We start from the raw sequence: 16,553 nt of genomic DNA, 5'->3' as shown, positions 1-16,553 counted from the left end.
GAGTGCGCTCCTGGAAGCATGGGCAAGCGGGGGAGACTCAACCTTAGTTCTGAGTCCAGAAATAAAATGGCCCTTTATTACACAGTTATCTTTGACTCCTCAAGCCCCTCTTGCTTTCACATTGAGTCACTAAATGCTGTCCGTTTTCTGATAGTCTCTACATTTTATTCCTTTGCTTTCAATTTGGTGAGAAAGGTATACATACAGAAGTGTATACAAAAACCATGCGAAGAAGTTAGAGAATAATTGTGTCATGAACCAGCACCCAGGTAAAGATATAAACACAGCCAGCATCCCAGAGGCTGTGCCCCAGCCTGACCATGACCTTTCCTTCTCCCTACAGGTCCTAGTGCAGTTTTGTGATACTCACAGCCTTGCATTTCTTTATTGCTTTGCACCACTGGGGTTTTAATTGGGATTGCATGGATCTTATAAATCACATGGAGAAAGTGGACTTCTTTTAATGTTAATCCATGGACGCGGTATATCTCTCTAGTTACAATGTCCTCTTTGTCTCACAATCAAGGTTTCTGATTTTCTCCACAGAGATCTTGTACTTTAAAAAAAATTGTTTTCTTGGCTAGGTGCAGTGGCTCATGCCTGTAATCCCAGCACTTTGGGAGGCCAAGGCAGGCAGATTACTTGAGGTCAGGAGTTTGAGACCAGCCTGGCCAACATGGTGAAACCCTGTCTCTACAAAAATACAAAAATTGGCTGGGTGTCATGGCGGGCGCCTGTAATCCCAGCTACTTGGGAGGCTGAGGCTGGAGAATTACTTGAACCCAGGAGGCAGAGGTTGCAGTGAGCCCAGATCATGCCATTGCACTCCAGCCTGGGCGACAGAGCAAGACTCTGTCTCAAAAAAGAAAAAAAAATTGTTCTTTTTATTTCTTTCCTGAGATCTCTGCATGTACTTGTTTTATTAAGAGGTCTGTGATATTATTAGAAATGATTTTTTTTTTTTTTTTTTTTTTTGAGACAGAGTCTTGCCCTGTCACCCAGGCTGGAGTGCAGTGGCACAATCTCGGCTCACTGCAACCTCCGTCTCCCGGGTTCAAGCTATTCTCCTGCCTCAGCCTCCTGAATAGCTAGGGCTACAGGTGTGTGCCACCATGCCCGGCTAATTTTTTGTATTTTTTAGTAGAGATGGGGTTTCACCGTGTTAGCCAGGATGGTCTTGATCTCCTGACCTCGTGATCTGCCCACCTCGGCCTCCCAAAGTGCTGGGAGTGTGAGCCACCGCACCCAGCCTATAAATGATTTTTCTTGCTGGATGTTTTAACTGTTACAGCTGGAATTTTAAAATGCAGCTGAGAGTGCCTATAGTCCCAGGTGCTCAGGAGGCTGAGGTGGGAGTATTGCTTGGGCCCAGGAGGCTGCATTCCAGCCTGGGCAACATAGCAAAACCCCATCTCAAAAGATAAATAAAAATTTTTTAAATGAAAATGCAGTGGGTTTGTGTATATTGATTTTTATGTCTAGAAAGCTCACTAAACTCTGATGGTAACTTACCTTGTGATTCTTTGGCTTTTATATCATCTCTAAATAATGACAGTTTGTTTTTTTCCTTTCAGATCTTTATATCCTTTTCTTTTTCCTTGCCTTTCTTCCCTGGCCTAGACTTCCAGTACAGTTTGCACCCTATTGGAGGTGGTGACAATGGGCATCGTTGTCATGTTTCCATTCTCACAGGGAAAGCTGTCATTGTTCCTCCACCATCTACGATGTTTGTTGTGGGGTTTTACAGCTACCCTTTGTCAGGGCAAGGAAGTCCCTTCCATTCTTAGGTTGCTAAGAGTTTTTCTCATGAGTGGATCTTTAGTTTTCTCTATGAGCCTAGAGAGGATGGTGTGACTTTTCCTTTTTTCCGTTAAAGTGATAAATGATGCTGAGTTTTCCAATGCTGAACGGACCCTGTGCTCCTGAGAGAAACAGGTTTGACTGTGTTGCATTGTCTTTTTTAGAAGCTGCCAGATTCAGCTTGTTACTCGTGTAGGATTTTTGTGTCTATTTTTCATGAATGAGATTGCCCTGTCCTTTTTCTTTTTCATATTTCCCTTATTAGGTGTTGGTGTCAAGGTTATCATTGCCTCACAGAACCAGTTGGGCAGTCCCCTCTTTTTCTGTGTTCTGAGTTTGTGTAAAAGCAGAACTCTTTGTTCCATACATGTATATTAAAACTCACGGGATATGCCATCTGGACCTGGAGTTTGCTCTGCAGGAAAGTCGACTCCTGATTAACTTGTTCTTTCATGAACCTTCCATCCTCCCAGACCAGACCACATCACCAGTGGACCATAGTGGCACCCTAAGGAGCACTGCCCCAGGCCTCCTCCCCAGCCAGTCTTCCTGATCCCAGCTCTCTCCACCAGTCCCCACTGTCCCCTGATAAAATCTAGATTTACTGTCAGACTCAGGGCCCTCACCTATGGCCAAACCACTTGCCTATCCTACCCTGCTGCTGTGTCCTGCTGAACTGGAGGCACGCCTGGGCCTCCTGGCTGGAGCCTCCGCCCACGTGTGGCCTATCCAGACTCCTCCTGCCACTAGGGCCACCTCTTCCGGGAAGCCTGCCCCTTCCCTTTAACTGCAGGGCCCCGTCTCCTATAGCTCCCAATTTCCACGTATGATCAAAACCGCTCTGGGGTAGAATTAGAATCACTCCCTACTCAAGTGAGTGATCCGAGAGGATGGGTATATGCTTCTAGTCATTTGCTTATTCGGTCAACAAAACACACGAAGCACCAGGCACCATATGGAGCTGGAATACATCACTAACCAAGACTCACAGCTTCCAGTCTCCAGAGCTCTCCAGTGAGTGGAAATAAGACCGTTTTCACTCGACAGGTGAGCACTGAAAAACGAGTTTTAATCACCCAGAATCCCACTGCTAATGGATGAGAGCATTTCTTCTCCGCTTTAAAAAGGCGTATAATTATCTACCTGGGTAGGTACAAGCTACACACTACCCTAATTTACGGTTAAGGAAAACGAGGCGTGGGGCACTGAGGCTGAAGCTGGCCGGGTTTAGGAATGCTTGGGGTCTGGATTTTGACTCAGCAGCCTGACTCGGAGCCTCCCTGCCTTCCTGAAAAAAATAGTGTGTGTTGAGCTGTGTCCTCGTTTGGGCCTCGGGTTTCACTTATCTTACTACAGACACCACCTTGGGAACACGAAATGTGCATCTCGCCCCTATCTGGGTGTCAACCTCACCGGCTCCCTTGCTTTCTTTTCGGGCCGTGGGGGCAGAACCCAGCCTGGGCTCTCCCGGCGCTGCCACCAACTCCCTGCGGTCCCAGCTCGTCACTCGGCCTCTCTGCGCCTCTTTCCACCTGTGTTAGGCGGGGCTGGGATTCCGCCCCTGGCGATGGGCGTCAAGGATCCAGCACAACCGGGGCGGGGCGGGGCTGGGCGGGCGCTGGGGGCGAGGGGCCCCGGGGAGGAGGGCGGGGCGGGGCACGAGGGCCCTGAGAGCCGGAAGCGCGGGACGGGGCATGTGCCGGGTGCACCTAGCGAGCTCGCTGCCGCTGCGCCTCCGTCGCGGTCGTACCCTCGGTCCTCCGCGCCGAGAGCCGCTCCCGCCCGGGGCCTTCGAGGGCTTCTCGCCCCTGCTTCCTGGGAGACTCTCTCCGCTGGGAGAGTCGCAGTCACGGAGCCGGGGGACACCTGTACAGGCAGGCGGCCGGCGAAGGCCCGGCCCTAGAGGAAGCGGGCCCCGAACGCCGCAACTGCCTGGGAAACGGCTTTGCGTGTGCGCGGCGAGAATAGCGGGGCCATTGCCGGGCCGTCTCAGGCGCCCGGGGCACCTCCGCCCTTCTTCCTGTCGCAGCTTCCTCGTGGGCACTGGGAAGGGCGGCGGGAACGCAGGTGCTGCGCCGGGCGAAGGCCGCGGCCCTGCTCTCATCCTCAGCACTTAGGAGGCTGGGGCTGGGCTACACCGACACGAGCGGGGGCCGGGCGCGGGCCAGGCTCCTCCCTCCTCTCCGGCTCCGTGGGCCGCGTGGCTGCCCGTTGGCAGGCTCTGCGGGGTCCCTGTCCCTGCCTGGGTAGTGTGCGCCCTTGCCCTCCCGCCCCGCTTCAGGCCCTGCGGTTGAGAACACGCCGCCCCCCGCCCCAGCCTGGTCCTCGCTCTAGATCCCGACCCTGACGCAGCCTGGGGAAGCCTACAAAGCCCTTCTCAAAATATTTTTAAATGAATAAAATAACAAGATTAGGAAGTTAGGCTACTATGGTAAATAGTTGGCTGGGCGCGGGGCTCACGCCCGTAATCCCAACACTTTGGGAGGCCGAGGCGGGAGGATCGCTTGAGCCTAGGAAACCAGCCTGGCCAACATAGTGAGACCGTCTCTACAAAAACTTTTTTTTTTTTAATTAGCCGGGCATAGTGGAACACATCTGTGGGCCCAGCTACTCGGGATCTGAGGCAGGAGGATCCCTTAAAGCCTGGGAAGTCAAGGCTGCAGTGAGCCGAGATCGGTGCCACTTCACTCTAGCCTAGGCGACAGAGTGAGACTTGCAGAAGGAAAGAGAGAAAAGAAATACAGTAACACAGTTAATAAAATTGTTAACACACATGTAATAATGTATTTTACTCACACATTAAATAACAAGACTAAAGTTGCAAGTCTAATACTCACCATGATTTTGAAATACCAGAGTATAAATGATATTTAGAGATTTCTGCAACAGCTGAAATGTGTTATGAATATATCTGGGTTTTTCTTGGTGACAAAGTCACAGGGACAGCCAACACCTACTACTGTGAGAATTTTAATATCAGAGGTGGGTGCAAATGAGATCGCATACATTCCTTCAACCCAACTTCAGAAGCCCCCTGGCTTCTATCATCTGACCTCCCTTCCCCTCCCCTCTCTCTGTGGATCCCAGGTTAAGAACCCCCACCCAGGTGACGGGGTGTGAAGAGCTCAGTGGGAGGGGCAGAGAGGAAGAGCCTCCCTGACCCCGGTGTTTGCCTAAAGAGAAGCACAGAGCCAGTTTTCATACTCTGGGCCTTTGCACATGCTGTTCACTCTGCTGGGCCTTCCCATCCCCCTGCCCCCTCTGCCACCCCAACCTCCTGTCTCCTTGAAAATACCCTACCCCATACCACCCCCAGCATGGGGTTTCGTCTCTTCTCTTGCTGTCTAGTATCTTCCCAGCTCTACACAGAGCCTGTGTGTTGATCTCAGGGGTTTGTGTTCAGGCCTGGCCTCCTGCTGGGCTGAGCTAGGCAAGGCCTGGGCTGGGGCTGCTCCATCCCTAGGGCCCATTTCAATACTGGTGCTCAAAGCATGTTTATTGGATGGATGGATGGATGGATGGATGGATGGATGGATGGATGGAAGGAAAAGGTCATGCGCACCATGTTTTCTAAGCATCTTGCAGTCAGCACCCGCCCGACTCATCTTTGGGCTCCCTCCCCTGGCAACAGCAAAGGCTGTGTCACCAACCCCCCTGACCAGGCTCCCGAGGGGGGTCTTGCATACCTTCTCACAGGTCGTGTCCCAAGATCCCATTTCACCAGTGGGGAACCTGGCCCTGGGAAAGGTCAAGGCTGGCTCCCTTGGTCTGGGAGCTGGCAAGTGGTGCATGAGAGATTCCACCCAGCCCGCCCTGGCCACACTGGTATCCGGTACATCGGCTCAAAGGGCCTCTGCAGAGGCCAAGGTGATGGGACAGTTGGCCACATGTGAGAATAAGCCCATGCCCTCTGGAGGGGACTCTACTTTGAGTGATAACACTTGTTAAAATGGTTAAGTCATCATTAAGACAAAAACCAAATACACTTCTGATTTCATTCACCCTGTGCACCCATCGTCACCCCAGCCAAGGGAGACTCGGTGATGCAGGGGATTGAGAAGCAGCCACTGTCTCAATGCTCCCAGCATGGTGGGGGCGCCAGGAGTGTGAGCTGGAGGGGGGAAGGAGAGGGCAGGACCACTGGGGCAGGCTGGGAGGGCTTCACAGAGGAGGTGCTGCTTGGGTGAGGCCTAAAGGTCAGTAGGAATTACCTGTATGCAGGAGAGGATGGAAGGGAGTAGGAGGACACAGTAGTCCAAAGGCCCAAGGGGTGAACCTGCAAGTCCCATTTGGACAACTGAGCTCAGCCTGGGGAGCTCGGCCCTTAGGAGCTTCCAGTACAGCACAGGAAACCAGTCAGCCACAAAACCAGGAAGTGGGTGTTAAGTTTCTTCTACCCATGCAGGTAAAGTTGAGAGAACCGTGAACTGGTTTCCTGCGGAGAGGATCCTGGAGCAGAGTCCATGGCCGGGAGCCTCCAGACCTCGGGTGCGAAAGGTAGTGATGGAAGAGGGGAGGACACCCCAGGCAGAGGACACAACCTGGACACAGAAGTGGAGACTGGATTGGGAGTAGAGGAGTGAGGCTGCCTGGTGCCTCAGAGCTGGAGGAAGAATGACAACTGAGCCCGGACACCTGGGCTGGGTCAGGACACCTGGGACACTGGGAAGAGCCTGGGGCACCAGGCTGAGGCACCTGGGGCTGGTGGGCAGGAGGGCGCGTACGGGAGGAGCCACAGAGGCCTTTGGATACTCTAGCACTGTGTGGAGGATGGCGGAGAAAGGCTCCCACAGGCCCCCTGAGCCCAGCATGGGGATCCTGGGTAATAACCACACCTACCCACCTACCCAATGGGTACAGACCTTTTATCTCATTGGATTCACCCAACATCTTATGAAGAAGGCAGAAAAGTTTATTCACTTATCCAAAAAACATGATCCGTTTAGATCTGACCTGGAATAACAGAATTTTCTTTTTCTTTTTACCTTTCCCTCCCTCCCTTCCTTCCTTCTCTCTTTCCTTTCTTTTTTGACAGGGTCTCATTCTGTCACCCAGACTGGAGTGCAGTAGCACAATCAGGGATTGCTGCAGCCTCAATTTCTGGGCTCAAGTGATGCTCCTACCTGAGCCTCCTTAGTAGCTGGGAATACAGGTGTGCACACCACACCCAGCTAATTTTTATATTTTTTGTAGAGATGGGGTCTTGCCATGCTGTCCGGGCTGGACAGAGAACTTTCACATTCTGTATTATATATTTCCGAACTATTGTAAAATTTGATAATGAGCATATATTACCTTTATAATCAGAAAAAAGACAATAAAGATTTTTAAAAAATAATGATCCAGGCCAGGCACAGTGGCTCAAGCCTGTGATCCCAGCACTTTGGGAGGCTGAGGCGGGTGGATCACGAGGTCAGGAGATCGAGACCATCCTGGCTAACATGGTGAAACCCTGTCTCTACTAACTTTGGGAGGCCGAGGTGGGCGAATCACTTGAGGTCAGGAGTTCGAGACCAGCCTGGCCAACATGGTGAAACCCCGTCTCTACCGAAAACACAAAAATTAGCTGGGTGTGGTGGCATATGCCTGTAATCAAATCCCAGCTACTCCAGAGGCTGAGGTGGGAGAATCACTTGAACCCAAGAGGTAGAGGTTGCAGTAAGTCGAGATTGTGCCACTGCACTCCAGCCTGTGCAACACACCGAGACTCCATCTCAACAAAAAAAAAAAAAAAGATTCAGGACTAGGATACAAAGTTGACTCTCCCCAGATTAGCTGGATTTTCCAGACATCCAAATATCACAATGCACACCCTCTCCATTCACACAGGCCCCTTCATGGAGACCCACAGCAGAGGTTTCCCTGAGTTCTCAGTAATTGATAAGATTCTTTTTTTTTTTTGAGACGGAGTCTTGCTCTGTCGCGGAGGCTGGAGTGCAGTGGTGTGATCTCGGCTCACTGCAAGCTCCGCCTCCCAGGTCACGTCATTCTCCTACCTCAGCCTCCTGAGTAATTAATAAGATTCTTAACCTTAGGATCCCTATCTAACCCTGTTTCTCTTTTGTACTGGCCACCAGGAAGCAGGATGTCAAATGTGAATTTCGCCTCCTTCCCGCCTTGGCATTTGTGCAGGACCTTCTGCCATGTACTTTTGTTGTTTGTTTTTAGAGACATGGTTACTATGTTGTCCAAGCTGGTCTCAAACTCCTGGGCTCCAGGAATTCACCCACCTCAGTCACCCAAAGTGCTGGGATTCCAGGCGTGAGCCTCGCCCAAGCCCAGCCTGCCGTGCACTTTTGCATATTAACTATACTCCTTTGCCTGACTCCTCTACCTTTATTTTACTTTATATTCATTTTTACTGAAGCTGCCTCTTCCTTTTGGAATGACACAAGACACAATTGATACTTTTTTTTTCTTTTTGAAACAAAGTCTCAATCCATCATCCAGGCTGGCGTGCAGTGGGCTTCAGCCTTCAACTCCCCAGATTCAGGCAACCCTCCCACCTCAGCCTCCTGAGTAGCTGGGACCACAGGCACACACCACCACGCCTAATTTTTGTATTTTTTATAGACAGGCTCCACATACCTGGCCACCATACAGGAGCCACCATATCCAGCTGATACATTTTTTCCTTAAAAACCATAGAAAAGCAACTGAAAGGGAAAAAAACCCTAACTAAAAGAGAGCAAGCACATTCACTGAGTGCAGTGGCTCACACCTGTAATCCAAGCATTTGGGGAGCCGGGGTGAGAGGATCCCTTAAGACCGGGAGTTTGAGACCAGCCTGGGCAACATAGTGAGACTTCATCTCTACAGGACATTGAATTAGTTGGGCATGGTGGAGCACACCTGTAGTCCAGCAGCTTAGGAGGCTGAGGTGGGAGGAATGCTTGAGCCCAGGAATTTGAGGTTACAGTGAACCACAATTGCGCCAGGGTACTAAAGTCTGAGTGACAGAATGAGACCGTCTCAAAAAAAGAAAAAAGAAAGCAAGGCATGCTGGCTCATGCCTGTAATCCCAGCACTTTGGGAGGCTGAGGCAGGTGGATCACCTGAGATCAGGAGTTCAAAACCAGCCTAGCCAACATGGTGAAACCCCATCTATACTAAAAATACAAACATTAGCGTGGCGTGGTGGTGGGCGCCTGTAATCCCAACTACTTGGAAGGCTGAGGCAGGAGAATCACTTGAACCCGGGAGGGAGAGGTTGCAGTGAGCCTAGATTGCACCACTGCACTCCAGCCTGGGTGACAGAGTGAGACTCCCTCTCAGGAAAAAAAAAAAAAAAAAAAAAGAGAAGCAGGCTCTTGGTAGGAGGCCTGGCATAATGCCTGGGCTAAAAGTAGTATCCATCCATTTCCTTAAAAAATAATATGTTTTGGCCCGGCGTGGTGGCTCACATATGTAATCTCAACACTTTGGAAGGCCGAGGCAGGAGAATCACCTGAGGTCAGGAGTTCAAGACCAGCCTGGCCAACATGGCAAAACCCCTTCTCTACTAAAAACACAAAAAAATTAACCAGGTATGGTGACAGGTACCGAGGTGACAGCGTGCTGGCAGCCCTTGCTTGCTCTCGGTGCCCATTCTGGCCATGCTTGAGGAGCCCTTCAGCCCACCGCTGCACCGTGGGAGCCCTTCTCTGGGCTGGCGGAGGCCAAAGCCGGCTCCCTTAGTTTGTCGGGAGGTGTGGAGGGAGAGGCATGGGCGCAACCGGGGCTGTGCGCCGTGCTTGCGGGCCAGCTAGAGTTCCGGGTGGGCGTGGGCTTGGCGCGCCCCACACTCGGAGCGGCCCGCCGGCCCAGGCAGTGAGGGGCTTAGCACCTGGGCCAGCAGCTGCGGAGGGTGCGCCGGGTCCCCCAGCAGTGCCGGCCGCTCGATTTCTTGCCGGGCCTTAGCTGCCTCCCCGCGGGACAGGGCTCGGGACCTGCAGCCCGCCATGCCTGAGCCTTCCCCTCTACCCCCGCTCCGTGGGCTCCTGCGCGGCCTGAGACTCCCTGACGAGCGCCGCCCCCTGCTCCACGGCGCCCAGTCCCATCGACCGCCCAAGGGCTGAGGAGTGTGGGCGCAGGGCAGAGGACTGGCAGGCTGCTCCACCTCCAACCCCGATGCAGGATCCACTGGGTGAAGCCAGCTGGGCTCCTGAGTCTGGTGGGCACTTGGAGAACCTTTATGTCTAGCTAAGGGATCGTGAATGCACCAATTGGCACTCTGTATCTACCTCAAGGTTTATAAATGCACCAATCAGCACTCTGTCTAGCTCAGGGTTTGTAAATACACCAATGGACACTCTGTATCTAGCTAATCTAGTGGGAGAACTTTTGTGTCTAGCTCAGGGATTGTAAATGCACCAATCAGCACCCTGTCAAAACGGACCAATCAGCTCTCTGTAAAACAGACCAATGGGTTCTCTGTAAAATGGACCAATCAGCAGGATGTGGGTGGGTCCAGATAAGACAATAAAAGCAGGCTGCTGGAGGCAGCAGTGGTAACTGGGTTGGGTTGTCTTTTATTTTGAGGGTGTTTTGTTCTTTTGCTGTTTGCAGTAACTCTTGCTACTGCTGGTTCTTTAGGTCCACACTGTCTTCATGAGCTGTCACACTCACTGCAAAGGTCTGCGGCCTCGTTCCTGAAGCCAGGAAGACCACAAACCCACCGGGAGGAACAAACAACTCCAGACGCGTGGCATTGAGAGCTGTAACACCGCGAAGGTCTGCCGCTTCATTCCTGAGCCAGCGAGACCACGAACCCACCAGAAGGAAGAAACTCCGAACACATCAGAACAAATTCCAGACACGCTGCCTTTAAGAACTGTAACACTCACTGCAAGGGTCTGCGGCTTTATTCTTGAAGTCAGTGAGACCAAGAACCTGCCAATTCTGGGCACAATTCCAGGTACTCGGGAGGCTGAGGCGGAAAAATCACTTGAACCCAGGAGCTGGAGGTTGCAGTGAGCTGAGATTGTGCCACTGCACCCCAGCCTGGGCAACAGAGCAGGACCCCATCTCAAAAAATAATGATAATATGTTTTGGGTGGGTGAGGCTTGTGGATAGCTTGAGCCCAGGAGTTCAAGACCAGCCTGGGCAACATAATGAGACCCATGTCTCTACAAAAAATATAAAAATTAGGCGTGGTGGCACGTACCTGTAGTCCCAGCTACTCAGAAGGCTGAGGTGGGAGGATGCTTGAGGCCAGGAGGTGGAGGTTTCGGTAAGCCGAGATCATGCCACTACACTCCAGCTTGGGCTGAAAAAGGTAATGCATTCACATGAGACATCGGTTTAAAGGCACGAAAGGCTAGTGTTTCAGAAAGACTCTCAAGCCATGTGTTTCCCCTGCTGTCACACCAACACAGCAACAATCAACGCAGAAGACTTCTGTGACCCCAAAATATATGGGGGGGTTCTCCCCACCAGCAAGCAAGCAATAAGCAATCAATTCTGCAGCAGATGCCATCTGGGTGTCCTCCAGTTCAATTCCGACACCATTTACCTGGAGCTAGCATCAGATCCCACAGGTAGCCACCCCCGTTCTCACACCAGTCGCCAAGTCTGGGGCTCCGGAGCTTCTGGCTTCAAGTTGGAGTTCCCACAACCTCTGCTCTGGGTTTAACTTACGGGCGTGGCTCACAGAACTCAGAAAAACTTCTACATTTGCCAGTTTACTATGAGGGATATTATGAAGGCGACAATGAAGAGACGCATCGGCGCGGTATTGGGGTAGGGGTGCAGAGCTTCATGCCCTGCTGGCACACCACCCTCCAGGAGCCCACACGCACCCAGTCTTCCGGAAGCCCTCCCAAGCCTGCCTTCTTGGGTCTCTATGGAGGCTTCCTGATGCCAGCATTTCTGCCCCCAGGGTATGGGGTGGAGCCTTCTCTGGAATGAGGGTCTTATGACCCAAGATCAGATTAGGGTCCTGCCGTGGGCAGGTGAAAGGACGCAGGAGAAGGTCAGAGAGATTCTGTTTCCTGAGGCCTAACGCTCACAAGTTCTTTTTTTAACTATTCTTTTTATTTATTTTTTACCTTTTCAGTGGTGCTGGCACTCCCAACATTCTAACAAAAGACTAACAAGGGCTCTGGGAGTTACGAGATAGGAACCATGGAACACACACACACACACACACACACACACACACACAGAGCCATGGGTAACATGGCTAAACCCCATCTCTACAAAAAAAAAAAAAAAAAAATTAGCTGGGTGTGGTGGTGCCGCTGTAGTCCCAGCTACTCTGGTCGCTGAGGTGGGAGAATCCCCTGAGCCCTGGAGGTCGGGGCTGCAGTGGGCCAAGATCGCACCACTGCACTCCAGCCTGAGCATGGGCGTAAGATTCTGTCTCAAACAAAACCAAACAAAACGTATTCTCATCACACCGTAGCTAGTCAGTGAAAAGCCAGCTCTTGTCCCCCAGCTCACCTCTCCAGAAGGACCACTCCTGGCGCTTTCTTGGGTATGCCCTCCAGAGACAGTCCTCACAAATACATGAAAACACATACATAATATTCTGCACTTCGCTTTTCACATAACACTGGGGTGGAGATCTTTCCATATTACAGCACAGAGCTTCCTCACTGTTCCTGGCTGTGTTATTAGCCACTGGGGTACACTGGGGTGGTAGGGTGGTGCACCCCAACTGCAAGAGACAGAAGCTCTTGCACTTGGAACCCTTCCAGACCTTGCCCTATGCACCTCTTCATAGGGTGTTCATCTGTATCCTTTATAATCTCAACCCTAATTAATGACATTCAGAAATTATGATTGGGCCAGGCGCAGTGGCCTGTAATCCCACTACTTTGGGAGGCTGAGGCAGGCAGATCACCTGAGATCAGGAGTTCGAGACTAGCCTGACCAACATGGTGAAACCTCGTCTCTACTAAAAATACAAAAATCAGCTGGGTGTGGTCGCACAAGCCTGTAATTCCAGCTACTGGGGAGACTGAGGCACGAGAATATCTTGAACCTGGGAAGTGGAAGTGAGCCGAGATTATACCATTGCACTCCAGCCTGGGTGATAGAGTGAGACTCTGTCTCAAAAAAAGAAAAAAAATTATGGTTGAATTAAGACTTTACTCCAGGCCAGGCGTGGTAGCTGACACCTGTAATCCCAGCATTTTGGGAGGCCGAGGCGGGCGGATCATGAGGTCAGGAGTTTGAGACCAGCCTGGCCAACATGGTGAAACCCTGTCTTTTACTAAAAATACAAAAATCAGCTGGACGTGGTGGCGTGCGCCTGTAGTCCCAGCTACTCGGGAGACTGAGGCAGAAGAATCACTTGAACCCGGGAGGTAGAGGTTGCAGTAAGCCAAGATCACACCACTGCACTCCAGCCTGGCGACAGAGTGAGATTCTGTCTCAAAAGAAAAAAAAAAAAAGAGTTTACTCCAGCTCAAAGCTTGAGGCTGTCCACCTGGGGAACACTGACTTCAGAAGAATGACTGGGTCAGGTCAGCTTCCAAAGTGGAGAAGGGAAGGTTTTGTTTACATACGCAGTTCACAGGATTGCAACATTTTCCATGCAAGGTCAGTACATATGTTTTAGCAATTTGATTGGTTATAGCTTGTCACATTCCAAGGAAGATTGCTTTAATATTCTGTGAGGAGGGTTGCTGATTAAAGGGGATCTATTTCTGGAGCCACAGTGCTTTTTCTAATCATTTATAGGAAAAGGCAGAAGCTGTAGAAGCTGCTACCTGACTTAGGCTACATAGCCACATTCCTTTCAAGGCTCAAAATAGTTTTGGCTGGGTGCCGTGCCTCACCCTGTAATTCCAGTGCTTTTGGAGGCCAAGGCGGGAGGATAGCTTGAGCCCAGGAGTTCAAGGTTACAGTGAGCTATGATCACACCTCTGCATTCCAGCCTGGGCAACAGAGTGAGACCCTGTGTCTATAATAATAATAATTCAAAGTTCCAATAGCTTTAAGTTTGAATTATTTAATTTCATAATAATAAACCAGCATATATAAAGTGTTTCATTGAGTTTGTTTGTTTTAGAGATGGGCGTCTCACTATGTTGCCCAGGTTGGAGTGCAGTGGCTATTCACAGGCATGGTCATGCAGAATGACTGCAGCCTCAAACTCGTAGGCTCGAGTGATCCTCCCACACCTTCTCTGTTACCTGTGACTACAGGCATGTGCCCTCATGCCTGCCTGGCTCTATTTCCTGAAGTTTTTTTTTTTTTTTTTTTTTGAGAAGGAGTGTTGCTGTGTCACCCAGACTGGAGTGCAGTGCTGCAATCTCAGCTACTGCAGCTTCCACCTCCTGAGTTCAAGCGATTCTCGTGCCTCAACCTCTCAAGTAGCTGGGATTACAGGTGTGCACCACCATGCCTGGATAATTTTTGTATTTTTTGTAGAGACGGGATTTTGCCTCCTAACCTCAAGTGGTCCACCTGCCTCGGCCTCCCAAAGTGCTGAGATTATAGGCATGAGCCACCGCACCTGGCCCTATTTCCTTAAGTTGTATGAGTCATTCTAGCCAATAACTGAACCAGAGGAGGCGGTCTTGGAAACCTCCAGCTTACAGTCGCTCAGTCAGAAATACGTGAGGATGGATTTACATTTGGCTTCTGAAATGGGGGCAGTTTTGTGGGACTGAGCCCTTAATTTGTGGAATCTGATGTTAATTCCCGGTAGATAGTGTCAGAATTGAATTGAATTCTAGGACATTCAGTGTTGGTCAGAGTAGGGAAAATTCGCACACAAGGTATCAGAAGTGCTCTGTGTGAGTGTAGACAAACTGTTTTCACAATGTGTGACCCAGGGATGCTTCTGAAACTTCATCACCCATGGGTGTCTTTCATTTATAGAGCTTCCTTGGCACAGAATTTAGGTATCGGATGCTGATTGGTGATTGACTTATGACTCTGAGCAATGGCCATGTCGAATTCATACTCTGAAATCTGCGATACTGAAGCCTACGATTCATCCTTTCAATTTCCCATAGTGAAAACTCAGGAGAAAAACAGCCTGATTCTAAATGGGGCAGCTCTGCTGGGAGTTGGTAGATAGGACACCCAAACTGCAGAGAAAACCCGGAATAAAGTGAAGCTCATTTTAAGAACTCTTGAGTCCAAAACCTTAAAAACACATGCACTTTTCGGCCCAGCAATTCCACTTCTAGGACTTTTCCAGGGTGATAAACCAGAGACTCGGATACTCCCCCAGGGTTGTTTCCAGTCACTCAAATTGAAAAAAAAACTCAGTGTACACAGAAGAGGAGAAGGGGGGTGCAGAACAGGGGCAATGAGGTTGTGGTTAAGTAAATGGAGATGTAGTCCTGGGACTGGGTCCCCTAGGACGAGGGAAACATGAGCAGGAAATGGATAAATAGAAAGATAATCAAGTTTTAAGCCCCCAGAGAGAAGGCTGGTTACGAAATAGTATATACAATGTGATTTTTTTTTTTTTTTTTTTTTTTTTTTTTTTTTTTTTGAGAAAGCGTCTCTGTCTCTCACCCAGGCTGCAGTACAGTGGTGCGATCTCAGCTCACTGCAACCTCTGCCTCCCGGGTTCAAGCAATTCTCCTGCCTCAGCCTCCCGAGTAGCTGGGACTACAGGGATGTGCCACTATACCCAGCTAATTTTTGTATTTTTAGTAGAGGCAGGGTTTCACCATGTTGGCCAGGCTGGTCTCGAACTCCTGACCTAAGGTGATCCACCCACCTCGGCCTCCCAAAGTGCTGGGATTACAAGCCTGTGCTACTGCGCCCGGCCTACAATGTGATTCTAACGTAAGATAACAAGTACGCACAGAAAAGAACAGATCAACGCCGGGTACGGTGGCTCACGCCTGTAATCCCAGCACTTTGGGAGGCCAAGGCAGGCGGATCACCTGAGGTCAGGAGTTCGAGACCAGCCTGGCCAACATGGTGAAACCCCATCTCTATTAAAAATACCAAAAAATGAGCTGGATGTGGTGGCAGGCACCTGTAATCCCAGCCAGTTGGGAGGCAGGAGAATCGCTTGAACCCAGGAGGCGGAGGTTGCAGTGAGCTGAGATCACACCATTACACTCCAGCCCCGGCAACAAGAGCGAGACTCTGTCTCAAAAAAAAAAAAAAGATTGAAAAGATATACGAGAAAGTATTAATGGTGATTGTATTCGGGAGGGGTTTTTGTTTGTTGTTTTTCTTTTCTAAATTTCATGCATTCGACAGGTCATCATTGAGCAGATACTATGTGCCTAGCACTGTGCCGGGCAGGTTCTGGAGACATAGCATGGAACAAAACAAAGGTCCCACTTCCCTGGGCTCACATTGCAGGAACAGCTGCCTGCAATAACATATACATGTCACCTTCCTACTATGGGTTTGTTTGTTTTTTGAAACAGGTTCTCGATCTGTCACCCAGACTGGAGTGCAATGTGGCAATCGTAGCTTACTGCAGCCTCGATCTCCAGGGCTCAAGCTATCCTCCCCCATCAGTATCCCAGGTAGCTGGGATTACAGGTGTGTGGCACCATGCTCGGCCCTATTTTTAGATTTTTCTTTTTCCTTTTTTTGTTGGTACAGACAGTTTTCACTATGTTGCCCAGACTAACAATATATGTTTTTAAAAAGTTATTTTTGCATTCTGAGTAGGAATTAGTAAAAATAATAATAATAAATAGTTAATTACAAAAGTAAAGACTTGAACTTCCTATCTCCCTCTCCTCTCCCTGTGAAGAAAAAAATAATAACTTTTTTTTGGTAAAACTTACCTTTTTTGTTTTTTTTTTGAGACAGAGTCTCACTCTTTCTGCCAGGC

The 16,553-nt window shown here is 50.1% G+C and overlaps 1 long non-coding RNA gene across 1 annotated transcript; it reads left to right on the top strand.

Moving 5' to 3' along the window:
- Nucleotides 1-1,008: 1,008 nt before the first annotated feature.
- On the top strand, nucleotides 1,009-13,202 carry LOC134760100 (uncharacterized). Its single transcript, XR_010137026.1, has 3 exons — nucleotides 1,009-4,782; nucleotides 6,206-6,297; nucleotides 10,375-13,202. It is a non-coding gene; the product is annotated as an uncharacterized LOC134760100 (long non-coding RNA).
- The last annotated feature ends 3,351 nt before the right edge of the window (nucleotides 13,203-16,553 follow it).

This window comes from Pongo abelii, chromosome 15 (genome assembly GCF_028885655.2).
Source record: "Pongo abelii isolate AG06213 chromosome 15, NHGRI_mPonAbe1-v2.0_pri, whole genome shotgun sequence".
NCBI classification, from domain to species: domain Eukaryota; kingdom Metazoa; phylum Chordata; class Mammalia; order Primates; family Hominidae; genus Pongo; species Pongo abelii.
This window is presented reverse-complemented; position numbering and strand designations above follow the sequence as displayed.